This window comes from Vulpes vulpes, chromosome 15, assembly GCF_048418805.1.
Source record: "Vulpes vulpes isolate BD-2025 chromosome 15, VulVul3, whole genome shotgun sequence".
NCBI classification, from domain to species: domain Eukaryota; kingdom Metazoa; phylum Chordata; class Mammalia; order Carnivora; family Canidae; genus Vulpes; species Vulpes vulpes.
The window spans coordinates 58816001-58831060 of NC_132794.1; the positions used below are offsets into that span (position 1 = coordinate 58816001).

The 15060-nt window shown below is 37.6% G+C and overlaps 1 long non-coding RNA gene across 1 annotated transcript; it reads right to left on the reverse strand.

Annotated features, from left to right (window-relative positions):
• Positions 1 to 1050: 1050 nt before the first annotated feature.
• Positions 1051 to 2899, reverse strand: LOC140595802 (uncharacterized). Its single transcript, XR_011997683.1, has 3 exons — positions 2839 to 2899; positions 1535 to 1706; positions 1051 to 1381 (listed from the first exon to the last, which is right to left on the reverse strand). It is a non-coding gene; the product is annotated as an uncharacterized lncRNA (long non-coding RNA).
• Between the last annotated feature and the right edge of the window lie 12161 nt (positions 2900 to 15060).

Genomic DNA, 15060 nt, shown 5'->3' on the forward strand with positions numbered 1-15060 from the left:
AGTAAATTCAGTATGTGATAAGGCACATCCTTATCCAAACCTCTTATTCATGGACAACAGCAGGAGCACTTTCTATACAGCGATTCTGCAGTATTTGGCAGTATTTTGATTCAGAAGTTAGGTAACTGGGTTGTATTCAGAAAAGGTAACCTTGGTTTAATTTGGACAAACCTCTTAGCAAATCTCCTGTACTTCTAGTCTATCTGAGATTTTTAGGTAAAATAACATCACACTTAACATCTGCAGATGGAAAATTCATTTTTTGAGATTATTACTTTTGCAAAGGATATTATTTACAAGAACTAAAAAAAAAAATGACGGTATTTTCTTCATAGCATAGGGACTAATGGCAGAGGAGAAGAGTTAATCTTGCTCTTTGCTGCTCCTTTACTTCGAAAGGAAAATCTACACATATACCCTATTTTCTTTGTATGTGCTGAAAAAAAAATGCATTTGCTCTTATCCTTCTAAAATAGCCTCAGTTAAAAGATGCACATGTGAAGTAGGTATGGATCAGGATTGGTGAGGGAATATTTTAGAAGTTACAAAAAAGGCAAGTGATGAGTTGTTTTTTTTTTTTTTTAATACTACTACTGGTACTATTTTTCTATCTCATTTCTCATTGAGACTTTCAGTTTGGAAATAAATCCTGAATTTGATCACAATGGCAGGTCACAATGAGTATTTGGATGAATGAATGGCAATTTAGAATCAAAAGTCTGGAGCACGATCTAACCTAACCTTAAGATTATCTTTTCTTAGGTGGAAAAAGTTATCATGTCAGTTTTTCAGACGAGGCGCTTAAGACCTGGAGATATTTAGACATCTTCCCCAAGGTCTCCTAGCGAAGAGTATAGAGTAGACTGGGACTCTGTGTTTCTTCTTCCTGATATTAGTGCTTAATCTTTATTACAAGGTTGTATCCCATTTCGGGCCTCTACTCTAATTTAGCATTCTACCTCCTAGTGCAAGACTGTGCCATCCAACAGGGATCTATCTTTGTTCTGGCAATTTAATGCTACATAACAAGTTGCCTTTAAAGTTAGGCTCAAAACAAAAACAAAATTTATTTGTTGTTCATGAATCTGCAATTTGCACAAAGCTGGATGTCTATAGCTCATCTCTGTCTCACATGGCATCTGCTGGGGGTGTCTTGAATAATCTGGAGGCTCCTTTACCAGAACAAGATGTTGACTGGGGCTTCACTTCTTCTTCATGGGGGCCTCTCTGCATGTTCTCTTCACCCAGGCTTGTTTGGACTTTGTCACAGCATGATGGCAGGCTTTCTCAGAGAAGAGCCAGTGTCCTCCAAAGATTTAATGTTGGAAGTGACATAGCATCCCTTATGCCTTGCTCTTTTGGTTGAAGTAATCATAAGGCCCTGCAGGGAGGGAGAGAATATAGACCTCACCTCTCATTGAGAAGAGCCTCAATATTACATTGTAAACAAATGGAATGGGAGACATAGTTGCATGTAGGAAAATACAATCTGCCATAATCTGCCTTCTAGCCATAATAATTCAAATACACACACATGTTAAATATACTCATGCTTTCCCTCCAATTTCCCAAGTTTCTTCCCATTTAGGCCTTAGCTTGAAGTCTAGGATCTCATCATCTAAATCAGATCTCAGTAAGGAGAATTCTTCTCCAGGGCATGTCCTTGGTTTCAGCTCCTGGAGAACTGGTCCTCTTGATAGGAAGTTCTGTGGACCAAAGAGACATAGCCACATGTGAATGGGTAGTGTATCTCTGCTTCACTTGGCAACAGACAGCATGGCTGTTTTCTGGCTGGAGACTGGAATCACCTGAAGTGTCATTCACTCACATGTCCAATTGGTGATGCTGGGTTGACTGAGGGCCTCAGTGTCTCTCCAGGTAGGATTTTATGGTTGCTTTGTTTAGTGAATTTGGACTTCCTCATAACCCGATGGTTGGCTTTCCCAGAACAAACATCCTACAGAATAAGCTAGCTGAAAGCTATTGTCTTTTTGTGAGCTAGTCTCAGAAGTCACAGAATATCACCCTGCTGCACCCTTTTGGAGCAATCCGAAGATCTCCTGGATGCAAGTGGAGGAGCCTTAGGCTTCACTCCCAGTGGGGAAGCTTCAAAAGCACACTGTAAGAAGAGTAGGTGAGATGAGCAGTAGTTTGATGGTCATTTGGGAAAATGCAGTCTGCTGGACTAGGCTGCCTTGTACTGAGCCCCTTCATAGTGAGGCTGAATGACTAGCAGTCAGCAGTGCTATAGCAGAGGGGATTCTCCTATGGGTAGAAGATTTGACTAAATGACCTTTGCTATTTCTTCCAACTCTCAGATCCTATGACACTACAAGAAGGTCAGTTGAACCCAGGTAATCTGAAGACACCAGGGAGCCCAACTATATATAGCTTTGTGGCATATAAGAAAAGGGACAGGATGTATAGATAAGTTATAGGTGCCAAGAATGTAGTCCTAGGATAGGCTGTGTCCAAATGCTATGCCTCTGTCTTCTAACAAGAGCAATGAACTGTGACCTCAGCCAGAGTCCAGAAGTATATTGTTCAGGCTGGTGAGGAAGGTGGAGGTTCATACAGAAGTTTATGTTAAAGACGAACACCAGTATGAATCCAAAATGTCATATTGAAAAGGGGTCATACTCTCTGCTGGCCCAGAATGTAGGCACATGCACAAAGCTATGGACCTTTGGATAATAGAGTTAAGTGCAATTGTGTATGTGAAAGGGCTCTATAAAGTATAAAATCATGTGGTGTTGGGATTTCCATTCATATAGCTGGGACTTTTGTAAACAAAACTGAATCCTCCTTCGCTCTCTGTCCCACACATGGATTGCTTACCTTTGGTCAGATCATCTTTCCATGAAGTGCTTTGTCTGTGTGCCTTTCGTTAAGGACCTTTCTTAATATTTTTGGCCAGTTAATCAGTTTGGTTAAAATACTGTCTCCTAACCAATGGCAGGGGCTGTGTCAGTGGACGCAGCCTCAAAGTGTATTGCTCTGGGTCTGCTTGTCGTCTCATTTTGTCCTCTTATCAGTTTTTCAAAACCAGGCACTTTTCTGCTGCCCTTGGCTGGGCTGGCTTCCAACAGTACCTTGCTCTGAGGCAGAATTGTACTGGCGAATGCATAATTCAGTGGTTTGTACTTTGCATCTATTAACCATGGCACCAAATGCAGGAATGACACAATGGTGAGGCTTTTGCTTAGATAGTGTTTTTTCTGAGTGAAGCTTAGCATTCAAACCAATTTATAGTTCCTTTGCATAGTAGATAAGTATCATAATAGTTTTTTAATAGATGACTTGATGGAAATACATACATTAAAAGGTCAATGTCACTGCAAATTATTACAACAGACCCAATTCAAGGGGCCTAACTCTCCACGTCTAACTTTTACTACTAGATTATGCAAAGTACATAGTAGGTATTTGAAAATATCCATCGAACTTTATTATATTATCAATAGGCAATTAAATAAAATGCAACTTCAAGGCTTTTCTTTTTCTTTTTAAATCCAAGACTGACTTAAAACAGACTCATTCAACTGATTTGAAAATCTCTGGCAGAATAATAACCGTTATGTTTCCAATGGATAAATGATGGCAGCCCAGTAAGGTCTCAACTAACTAAATATCATATTTTAAACACATTTTACATGCTCTTATGCTAGTTTTGGAAGTAGCAATAGAGCTATTGTTGTAAATATTTATTTCTTTTCCATACCTTACACTTTAAAGTATATTTTACAAAGTATAAATATTCGTTAGTCTATACATTCATAGAACAAGCCCAGGGATCTGTTGGCATAGATATCACTCCCATGTAAAAGATAGGAGTCAAAAGGCTAGAAGAAATTAATTACATTTTGATCTTAGGCTCCTTCTCTGATTCATTTCTCTTTTTTTTATTTTTTGTTAGCCAACAAAATAATAACAATGGCAATATAAATAATAATAACTATGTTTTGGGCATTTATTGTGTTCCAGGCTCTGTGCTAAGCACTTCATTCGCATATCTCATGTAGTTTTCACAAAAATTCCTGATGCAAACACTGTTACTAGTGTCATTTTACGGATGAATAAACTCAGATTCATAGAGTTTGGGTAACTTGTGACAAAGTTCTAAAGCTAGTAAGTGAAAGAGGTGGATTTTGAAACTATGCCAAAGTATCTAACCACAGTGCTGTAGAGTTTCTCGTGCCAGATACCACGAAGAAAACTGGAGATGATTGGGATGGAGTGTGGGTGAAAGACATGGGCCTGTATAGACTTTTTTTCTTTTTTCCTAAATAGCATTTAAAATTATACAGTAAGATTCAGCCATTATGTGAGTGAAACTCTTTTTCCTGGAAACTTAAAGCTTCCCTCTCACCCCCCATTACATTGTTACAGACCAGTTGATGTTTCAAGCAGGAAGGAATGTGCTCTGGAGTAGATTTATATTTTATAAGATGGAATAGGCCATTTTCATGGCCCATTCACTCAGGCCTGTTCTCTATCTGTATTCTGATAACACCTAAGTGTCTGTCCATTCAAGGATATCATCCAACTTGGACAGGCCAGCCTGTGTAAACCACACTTTCCAGTTGTCTGGTTATCATTACTAATGTATCAGAATGCTTGCTGAGGACTTCTGTGCATCTTTCAAACCAGTGAACCACAATTTTCTTATTCAACATCTTGTCTCTTGAAATTAGGCTTCTTGTTTAATGTGATCTTTCTCCTCTCCCTATGCTAGTTCATCAGGGCTTCCTCTGCAGCCTGCACATTAGCCACTGCCATTGACGCTAAAGGGAATGATGGAGAATTTTGATTAAGAAAGTTTCTCTAAGAGTCTTTTGTCCCCATCTTCCTCAGTAAGCCAAAATTTTGGGAAATAGCAGATGAGTCTAGGAACTTAACTCAGTATGACCCTGAGATGTCAAGTTATATATAAGATATCTTGATCTTAGTGTCAAGTTAAACAGAGCAAGACCAGTTTCTTGAGTTTCACTATTATGATACTCTGCCCAACTAAACTTCCCATCACAGTGCTGAGGATCACATGATGACTGATTTTCTAAGTAAGGGACTCAACAGTATGTAGGAATCAATATTGCTGCAGAATGACACACACAAACACACATACACACACAGAAACAACAACAACAAACAAAAAACACCCAACCTATGGCCCAAATAGCTTTCCACTTTTCCTTTCTGAACCTTAAGCTGTGACCTGGATCCAGAAATTTTCATTTCTTTTCTTTTCTATTATTAAAATACATCTCCTCTTCAAGAATTCTGACAAATGGGAATGTAAGTTGAAAATTCTAAGTTGTTTTTTTACCCAAACAGAAAGTTCCCATGGTTTCCAACTATTGCTATTCCATGTTGTGTGTAATCATATTATATAAATAACTCTATAAGTGTGGAGTATGGTAAACTGGGGCTGCCAGAATCTGAATGTTTGTGTCCTCCAAAATTCATATGTTGAAATCCTAATCCCCAAAGATGATGGAATAAGGAGGTGACGGCTTTGGGAAGTGAGGTCATGAGGGTGAAGCCTTCATGAATGGGACTGGTGTTCTTACAAAAGAGACTTTACAGAGATCCCTCACCCTTTTCACCATGTAATAACACTGCAACAAGTCTATGATGCAGAAGAGGGCTCTTATCTGACCATATTGGCACCATAATCTTGGACTTCTATCCTCCAAAATGTGAGAAATAAATTTGTGTTGTTTATAAACTACTCATTTGGTGGCATTTCATTATAGCAACCTGAAATAAGACAGGGTTTGTCCATAAATACCATTATCTTGTAGGAATCTAAAGATTCTATACCTATTATTCTCAATTATCTGTCATAGTAATTTTTTTCAAGATTATAATGATTTCTTTCCAACTAAATCCAAGGAATATCATTTGACCTTTGACTCTACATCTGCTCTTTGCAATTCTTTTTATTTATTTATTTATTTATTTATTTATTTATTTATTTATTTATTTTTTGCTCTTTGCAATTCTTAATGATTCACCATTCATTTGAATCTTGTGACAAAATTTTTTCTAACAAACCATGCCTCCATGTTTCTCTGTCCTGGTTTTTCCATCATCTCTGATTTTTTTCTCCTCATGTAGGGACCCCAGTTTTGGGTTTCTTTTGTTATTTGTTTGTTTGTCTTAATAATGACTCAAACGCAGAGCCTCCAGGGCATAATGTCAAATCATAGAGGGCCTTGATACCTAATGAAATTTGACATGCTAGATTTTTTAAGTTTGCCTGGGACCAATGATCCCTGGATTCCTTTTAATTTTTCCCTTTTGGAATGATAACATCTACCTTATACCTGTTCCCTTTGGAAGCAATTTTTTTTTTTTTTCCTAAAAGGCTTGTTATCTAGATGGATAGAGATTTTTTTTTTTTTTTTTTTTTTTTTTTTTTTTTGCTCCAGAATGATCCATACACTGAATATCACCTGCCTTAATTTAGATGATAAGACTTGGGGTTTTGGGGGTTTTTGAGCTTATGGTACTTAGATATGGTTTATGAGAATAAACTTAATGCTTTAAAAGCTGGAGATTTGGGGAGATTTTTGTATTGTGTGAATGTGCTTTGCATGTGGGATGGATTTTACTTTGGGATGGCCAGTGAGGGGATTTTATTGGGTTTAATGGTGGCTCCTTAAAAATATGCTCCCCTGGAACCTGTGAAGATAGCCTTATTTGGAAAATGAGTTTTTGCAGATGTGGGTAGGCCTAAATCCAATGATGAATGTCCTCATAAGCAAAAATCATGAGGATCTTTGAGACAGAGTGAGTAGGAGGCTTTGTAAAGAAGGAGGCAGCTTGAAGTTAATGTATTGCCTGGAGCCAAGTATTGCCACAAACCAAGTATTGCCTGGAGCCACTAAAAATCTGGATAAGGCAAGACAGGATTCTTCACTAGAGCCTTTGGAAAGAATATGGGCCCTGCCAATAACTTAATTTCAGATTTCTGACCTCCAGAACTTTGAAAGAATCAATCTCTGCTAGGTTTTTTTTTTTTTTTTGTACTTTTTAATTTTTATTACTGTAGTTGATATACAATGTTACATTAATTTCAGGTGTACACCATAGTGATTCAACAATTATTTGTTGAGCAATGTTCACCACAATGAGCGTAGATATCATTTGGGGGACCTCAGTTCTTGATTATCATAGCTTTAATTTCTTCAAAATCTCACCCTCAGAGTATTTACAGTCTTAGAGTTTGGTACCATTGCTGTGTAGATGACTTTGAAACCTGCCTCTCCAACTTAGTTTGTAGCCTTCATCCTGGTGTTTTCTTAAGATCAGCACATGCCAAATGTAACCCATTATTTATCTCCCCCAATTTTTGTTTTTGTTTTGATTTGTCCATTTCTGAGAAAAAAATAAGATGTAAATTTTAGGTGGATGTGGACTGATGTGGTAGCAGACAAAATTAGAAGAAAGGAATGTACTTGCAAGGATTTTCCAAGGAATAAACATAGGATTTAATGACTGGTAAGATGGAAGGAATGATTCAAAGATAAACTATTAGTACCCTAAGTATCTCTTCAGTGTCCTGGAAATAGGCTGTAGGTCACTTTCGATTCCACATTTTATTCATGCCTTACGTCCTTTCCCCAACTAGCCAAAGTACTTTTAAAAGCAACTGTTTTTTTTTTTAATTTTTCTCTATAAAGCCCATCAGAGCTGTAGAATTTTGTTTAAAGAATGAGGAAATGCAATGAATTGATCTCACTTTCACCCTTTCCTGAGATTGATGTGAACTTCCAGTGGCTACTAACAGCTTTGAAAACTCATTCTTTCAATTCAGGTCTTTGCTGACAGCTTTTGGAGGCCATTGTTTCTAATTTATGGTGAGGATATAAAATCCATGTGATTCTTTCAGCAACTCCCTGATCTATGTCAGAACTCTCTTGGAAGCACAAACTTTCCAGGTCTTGGTTAATTCCTGCTGAGAAGTGTGAGCCTCTTCTACCATTTCCAATTCTATTCATCCTTTCACCAGGGCATTCTGTGGCCCCTGTGGTGGGCATAAAAACAATCCCCCATAGATGTTCACAGACTCATCCCAGTAATCTGTGACTATGATAGGCTACATGGCAAAAAGATTTTGCAGATATGATAACATTTTGTGATAGAGAATATTCTGGATTAACCAGGGGACTTAATGTAAGCACAAGTGTCTTAATAAGGGAAGAGGAAAGCGCAGGAGTTAAAGGAGATATGATATTGGAAGCAGAGATTGGAGTGATATTGGTGGAAGGGAACCACAAACCAAAGAATGAGGGCAAGCCTCTAGAATCTGTAAAAGGTAAGGAATAGATTTCCCCCTGGAGCTTATAGAAGACATGCAGCCCTGTATAAGACCTGTTTTTGGATTTCAGAACTGTAAGATAATAAATCTGTTGTTTTAAGCCTCTAGGTTTGTGGTAATTTGTTATAGCAGGTGTAAGAATCTACTAATCCCCTAAATCAGCATTCTTCACCACTCTATTATCTTGGTCATTGCTTAAGACTCACCCTTCTTATTATGCATTTTCCTTCAGACTCTCATCACCAGATTTCTCTGTGCTTCTTCTGCTGATCTAACTCCCACTGATCTCTTTTTTTCCAAATCTTTTCAAATCCACTGTTCTCTAGGTTTCCTGTTACGTTCATTGCACATAAATTCCCCTGTGTTCTCAGGCTCTCCACCAAATGTGTTCCCTAACTATTGGCTTTAACTGTGAAATGCTCTTTCCTGAGGACACTAGCATTCCTGAAATTCTTACAAGAAGATGCCTTTAGTTTTCTTACATTCCCAAGTATCTCACTCCCAGAAATATACAGCTTCTCAAACATTACACTTCTACTCTTGTGTAAAAATCCCTGGTCCTTATAGACTACTCATGATATTTGGCCACATCCCTCTTGACTTCTTGTCATTCTTATCTTCTACCCTCATGGTTACTTCCTCCTTGTTTATTGAAGATTTTAAACCTGGATCACTGAATTGTATCTCTGCCCCAGCTCTGCCGTCATCTTGGGGATTTGAGAATTCTTAAGAACAATCTATCCTCGCCAATCCATTTCTTGATCTCTTATACTTCAGTAACCTTCACCTCCACACCAGCTGTTAATTCCCAAATGCATACTCTGGGGCTTTCCATCATTTAGAATTTCTCAACCTCTGAGATCCTGTATTCAAATATACTATAAACGAGTCAAAAAACTAAATATAAAAATAATCAGAATGTATTATCTAATATCACCACACCCCACCCCAAAGAAATATCTGTTCTTCTTCTCATGATGCCTGGTTTAGTAAATGGTAGCACCATCCACACACATGTCTAAGACAGACACTTGGGTCTTGTCTTTATTTCTATGTCTGTTTCCCAATTTCCACATCGAATAAGCCACTATAAACTCCTGTCAAGGTTAACTCTACCTCTGAAGCCTATCCTTTTCTCTCCAGCCCTAACATCATTACACTAAATAACCTTTCCTCTGAGTTACTGCTGCTTTCTAATTGTTCTCTCTCCAACTGATTCTCTAATAACCCCCAAACTCAATTCTTTTCAGATTCTAGTTGATCTTTTTGAAATATGGTACAATCATGTTACTTTTATGCTTAGAAACCTTTCATGACTTTCCCATTGCCTTTGCAATAAAGTTCATCTTAATATATCTTTAATGGCTAACTGCTGCTTACCCAGGTGGCTTCACCTGGTACACCTGCCACATGCCACCTTTTCTCCCTTGCCACCCTAAATACACTCATCCCAAAGTGGTGCTGAACTACTTTCAGTTTTCCAAACTAATTTTGCTGTCGATATCATTTCCAAGCTTTTCTACCTGCTATTCTCTCTAGCAGTAACTCTGTTTCACACCTTTACTTATCTGATGACATCATATGTCCTTTGGATCTTAGCTAGCCTATTACTTTTTCTGAAAATCCTTGCTTTATTTCACATTCTGCCCCTCATCTCATCATTGAAAAAGGCTCCATTTTCATCAAGCAACCTGTACTTAGATCTGTTCTAGCATTTGTCATACTCTACAACAACTGTCTCTTTAGTTTTCTCTCAAACCAATTCATAAACTTGAGGAAGGATCATGTATTTTTTACTCTTGAACCCTCAATGCATGACACGGACAGTCTATTGGTAATTTTTACTGAAGCAACAAATTAAGTACAGATCTGTGTTCCTATAGATAGTATATCTACATATAACATATCTTTTTGGGTTCCTATAGATGGTATATTTCTCTTTTATTTTCTTTATAATTTGAGGCTTCTTATATTTATCCTAATTGGAGCTAAACTTAACATCTTGATTAAATGATGTCTTGATACATGTTCATTAGGTGGTTCATTTTGTCTGTTCATACTAGCAAATATGCTTTTCATGACCTGTATCTGGCCCATACTGGCTTATGGACATGGTGTTCTAATCTATCCATTCATTGTGGGTCCTGTTTTAAACCATCCCCAACTGCCCAAAGATTTCCTATGCATCCTGTTCTGGCTCAAGCAGCCCAAATGACACAGGTATCTGCATGGTTCCTGAAATATCCCAATTCCACTGTCACCAACAGCAATCACTGTTTACCTTCAGAGAAGCCAGAAACCAACTCACAAATTGTTCCTCGGTCAGATTGAAACCAATCTGCCTGCAGAATGGCTGAAAGTCACCTTTCTAGACCAAAATACTCTCAACTGTTCAAAAACAAAAACAAAAACAAACAAAACAACAACAACAAAACCCCCACTGATTCAGACTTATCCAACCATAATGAAAATGGAGGTTACAAAGAAACTCTGAGGGAAATATTCTGATTACACATTAATGAGACTAGTTCAGTACCCTTATAACATAGAATGAGGGGGGGCTTAAAACTTTCCAAGTAACAGAACTCCCTTTTTCCTGCAAAAATATCCCAAGACTCTCACATGATAGGTATTGTGCTGTTGCTTAATAGATGATAAAGAAGCTCTTATAAATTCATTAGTTCTTTAAAATAAATTTATTCATTATTAATCACAGAATCAATTTACATGTTTTTGAAAAATTAGAGTATATATATGTGTAAGATGTGTGAACACATAAACTTGAAATAACTGTGATATTTTCTAGACTTGAGAATTGCCCATATTTTGAGAATCCTTTGGTTTAAAAATCACTAAGATCCATTCTACAATTAACATTCTCTAGTTTTATTAGTTTAGATAATTTCCATCCACTGGTTAGACAAGAGCCTCTGACTCTCCTTAATTCAGCATTTCCTAAATTTTGTACCATGGAAATCTAATGGTTGATTGAAAGAAATATTTCAGAATAAACAATTTTGGGAAATGCACACAATACTGTCCTCTTAGAGATGCTTCATGTGTATAACTGTATTAAAGGCTCTGAAAAATAGTAAAGAAATTTATTTGTATTATTTAATCCAGCATTTCCCAAACCTGTGTGTCAACGGAGCAGTTCCCCCCACCCAGTGGAACGCTTATCAACGTATCCTATCATATAGCACTGATTTGAGAAGATATGGTTTGTAAACACTTTGCTACCGGGTGGGGCACTGTCATCTAAGAGAACAAGAGATCAGAGGCCCCATATCCCACTGGTTATTGCAGGCATTATATATTTATCCTCAGGTGGGTGCCAAGGCTGAGTAGATATGTATGACGGTATGAAAGATTTTGATCTGCAGATGTGGCCACCCAGGCAAATCACATACTCACTGAACCAAATTTGGGGCATTGTCGAGATACTGAAAAATCCATTTGGCCTCCCAGATTACACTATAGTTGCGAGTCTTTCTGTCCTAAAAACATAATCATAGTTTGCAATTTCTTAGATGCTGACCCTTAAGAAGTACAATTCACACAAGGAGGCTGATTCTACATCAGCAAAGAGAAGCACTACTATAAGGATCAGTGTTTCAATATGTTGTGATGAGTTTTTGACACAAGCACCTCTATCTTTTTTAGCATTCCAGCATGTAGTAATTTAGCATGTTTGCCAGGATAAATGCAAAGGGTCTCAGTCACATCCCTGGTTCAGCACAGACATGCTTAGTATCCAAGGCAGCCTAGAGAGTAGATGAGGTAACTCTGCTGGGCGTAGCTGTAAGGTCAACAAATTGGAAAAAGCCACAACTCACCCTTGGGAAGGATTAAATACGCTGACATCCTCCAAATTGATTTACCTAGATCAGACCACATGTTAATGAGGCAGGCAAGTTACTCTAATTCATTGTTACTATTCTAAATGCAGAGACCTTTTCACATTAAAGGGGCGGGACCATGGATTCAAATGAGCATTGTGGCTTGTCACTTATCATGCCTGGGCCAGTGTCCTCAGAAACATTCACAATCATTGTCATTAAACTGCACCCAAAAGAACTGGACATTCAAAGAGCACAGCTTCTAAGAAATGAAGTGAGTTTTCTTCCTCTATTATCTGCACCTCTGAATAGAGGTACATGAATGCTCTAAGCACTTAGATTTCCTCTGGGTGCAGACATTTCTACGAGCTGTAAGAATTTCTATTATTTGAAGGATCCCCTTGAAAATGTCTCAGTCACTTTTCAACACTGACTCCTCAGTAGCATGGGAACAGTATTTATACCACAGATGTAATATCTATGGATCTCAACTTTGTCCAAATCGTGAGTTGGGAAGACAGGATTTCTTCACAGCTTCAAACCCATCACTGAGCTTTATCTACATGAAAAGGTAAAATTCCTGCCTATAAGAAAGCAACATTTATTGGTATGTTTTTATTATAAGTCATACACATACAGTGGTTTGGAATAATCATCTAGTTAAGTTTGCCTAATAGATAAATAAATACATAAATTGAAGGGCCAGATAGTAAATACTTTAGACTCTGTAGGCCATATGGTCTATTGCAACTTTCCAACTCTGCTGTTATAGTATGAAAGCAACCATAAACAATGTGTAAATGAATATGCATAACTGTTTTCCAAGAAATTTTTCTTTATGGGCAACACAGAAATTTGAACTTCATATGTTTTTTGCCTCACAAAATATGACTCTTAATAAATGTTTTTTCAACAACTTAACAATGTAAAAACCATTCTTTGTTGATAGGATCATACCAAAACAGGTGGCAGGCTGCATTTGGCCTATAGCTCATAGTTTATTAACCCCTGCCTTAACCCATAGCTTTGAAAATAAGATATAAAACTTCTTTGCTTATGTTTCATTTTAATGTTTGAACTCATTTCCTTGACTGGAGAGACAATCCATGGAATTATGAAAACACTTATAGGATAATTATTGCAGCATAGAAAGATTAGGAATTTCACATTTTACTTTTATAGTTAGAAAAACATCCAGAAGACAAAAAAATCAAGAAATGTCAAAACAATTTTCATTACTATATATACTTTGAGAAAGATTGCTATAATTTTTATTTACTTTTATTACTCTTTGGGTTAAATTTTTCCTAGAAAAATGTACTCCTACATTCATGATGGATTGTGAATTTTGCTTTCATTTGTTAGAAAGTTATCCATTATTTTTTAAAAGATTTTATTTATTTATTTATTTATTTATTTAAGATACACAGAGAGAGGCAGAGACATAGGCAGAGGGAGAAGCAGGTCCTCAAGGGGAACCTAATGTGGGACTCAATCCTGGGGCCCCAGGTTCACACCCTGAGCCAAAGGCAGATGCTCAGCCACGGAGCCACCCAGGCATCCCATGACTATCCATTATTCATAGTCCTAGAAAACCCCCAATAAAAATTACTTTTTCTGAGACACCTAGGTGGCTCTGTCTGCTTTCAGCTCAGGTCAGGATCTCAGAGTCCTGGGATCGAGTCCTACAACGGGCTTCCTGCTGAGTGGGGAGTCTGCTTCTCTTGAGCCTCCCCCTCCCTCTGCTCATGCTCTGTCTCTTTCTCAAAGAAATAAATAAAATCTTGAAAAGGATTACATTTTCTGATTACAAAAGCTCTATTTGCTTATTTTAAATTACATGGAAAATGCACAAGACCACAGATTACTTCTAGTTCAAGAAAGATTGTGTTTAAAATCAAGAGATTTAAAAAAAAAATCTTTCTTGTGTCTATAGCCATTATATAAAAGTTTTTCTGTTGGCAAATCAAATGTCAAATAAAACACTTGCCTAGAATGCTTATCATTTAACCCTGCTCGTAGAGTCAGGGTGAAGCAAAGTTCTCTAATTCTAAATATTTGTTGGTAAATGTTGCTCCACTGGCTACTTGGAAATCAGTTTCCATCAGATTAGGTAAAGCCTGCTAACCAAACACAGCAGCAGTTAGAACTTCAGTGGGAAAACAGCCTGCTTTTCTCCTGTACCTATGTGCATCTTTGTCGGTGGCCTCAATCCTTTCACCCTCTGCCTTTTCCGGTATAAAATGTCTTTGGCTTGCAAAGTAATGTCAGTGAGTTTATTAGTACATTTTGTGGCAGGCCCACTATGAACTGTGAACTGCAGAGGTGTTCATTCATTCTGTGTGACTGGGGCTTCTTCGAGTAGACTTGCTTGTTGGCATAGCTCAAAGCAGCACCCCCGTAGCTTCCTTTTAATGGGAATATGAACACTGAGAGTGAAGCCGTGGGCTTGCAGGACTTTCTTCAGGCAAATTCAGCTCTTTAAAGAAAAATAACAACAATTCTTTGCCTTCAAACCCCTTTTCCCTGCCCCCAATGCACACCCCCAAATCAGACAGGCCAGATGTTTATGAAAACTGCAGTTTCCGCAATCAAAAGTACAACATTTACCATAGCTTTTATCAAAGATTTCAATTCCCCTCATCTTAAGGAAAATGACCCTTTTATTTTGTTGTGGACATAAAATTATGGCCCTGGGAAAATTGGAAGCATTTCTGTTGAGGGAAATCAATTTTCTCACTGCCATATATGATCAACATGTCATAGCCATCACCAGATAATAATAGTAAAGTACAAGTAAAATGGCTGGTAATACTGGCTTTAAGGGTAGCAAAAGATAGAAGCAGGATAACACCCCCCCCCCCCTTAAAGCATGTTTGCAAAAAGGAAAGAAGA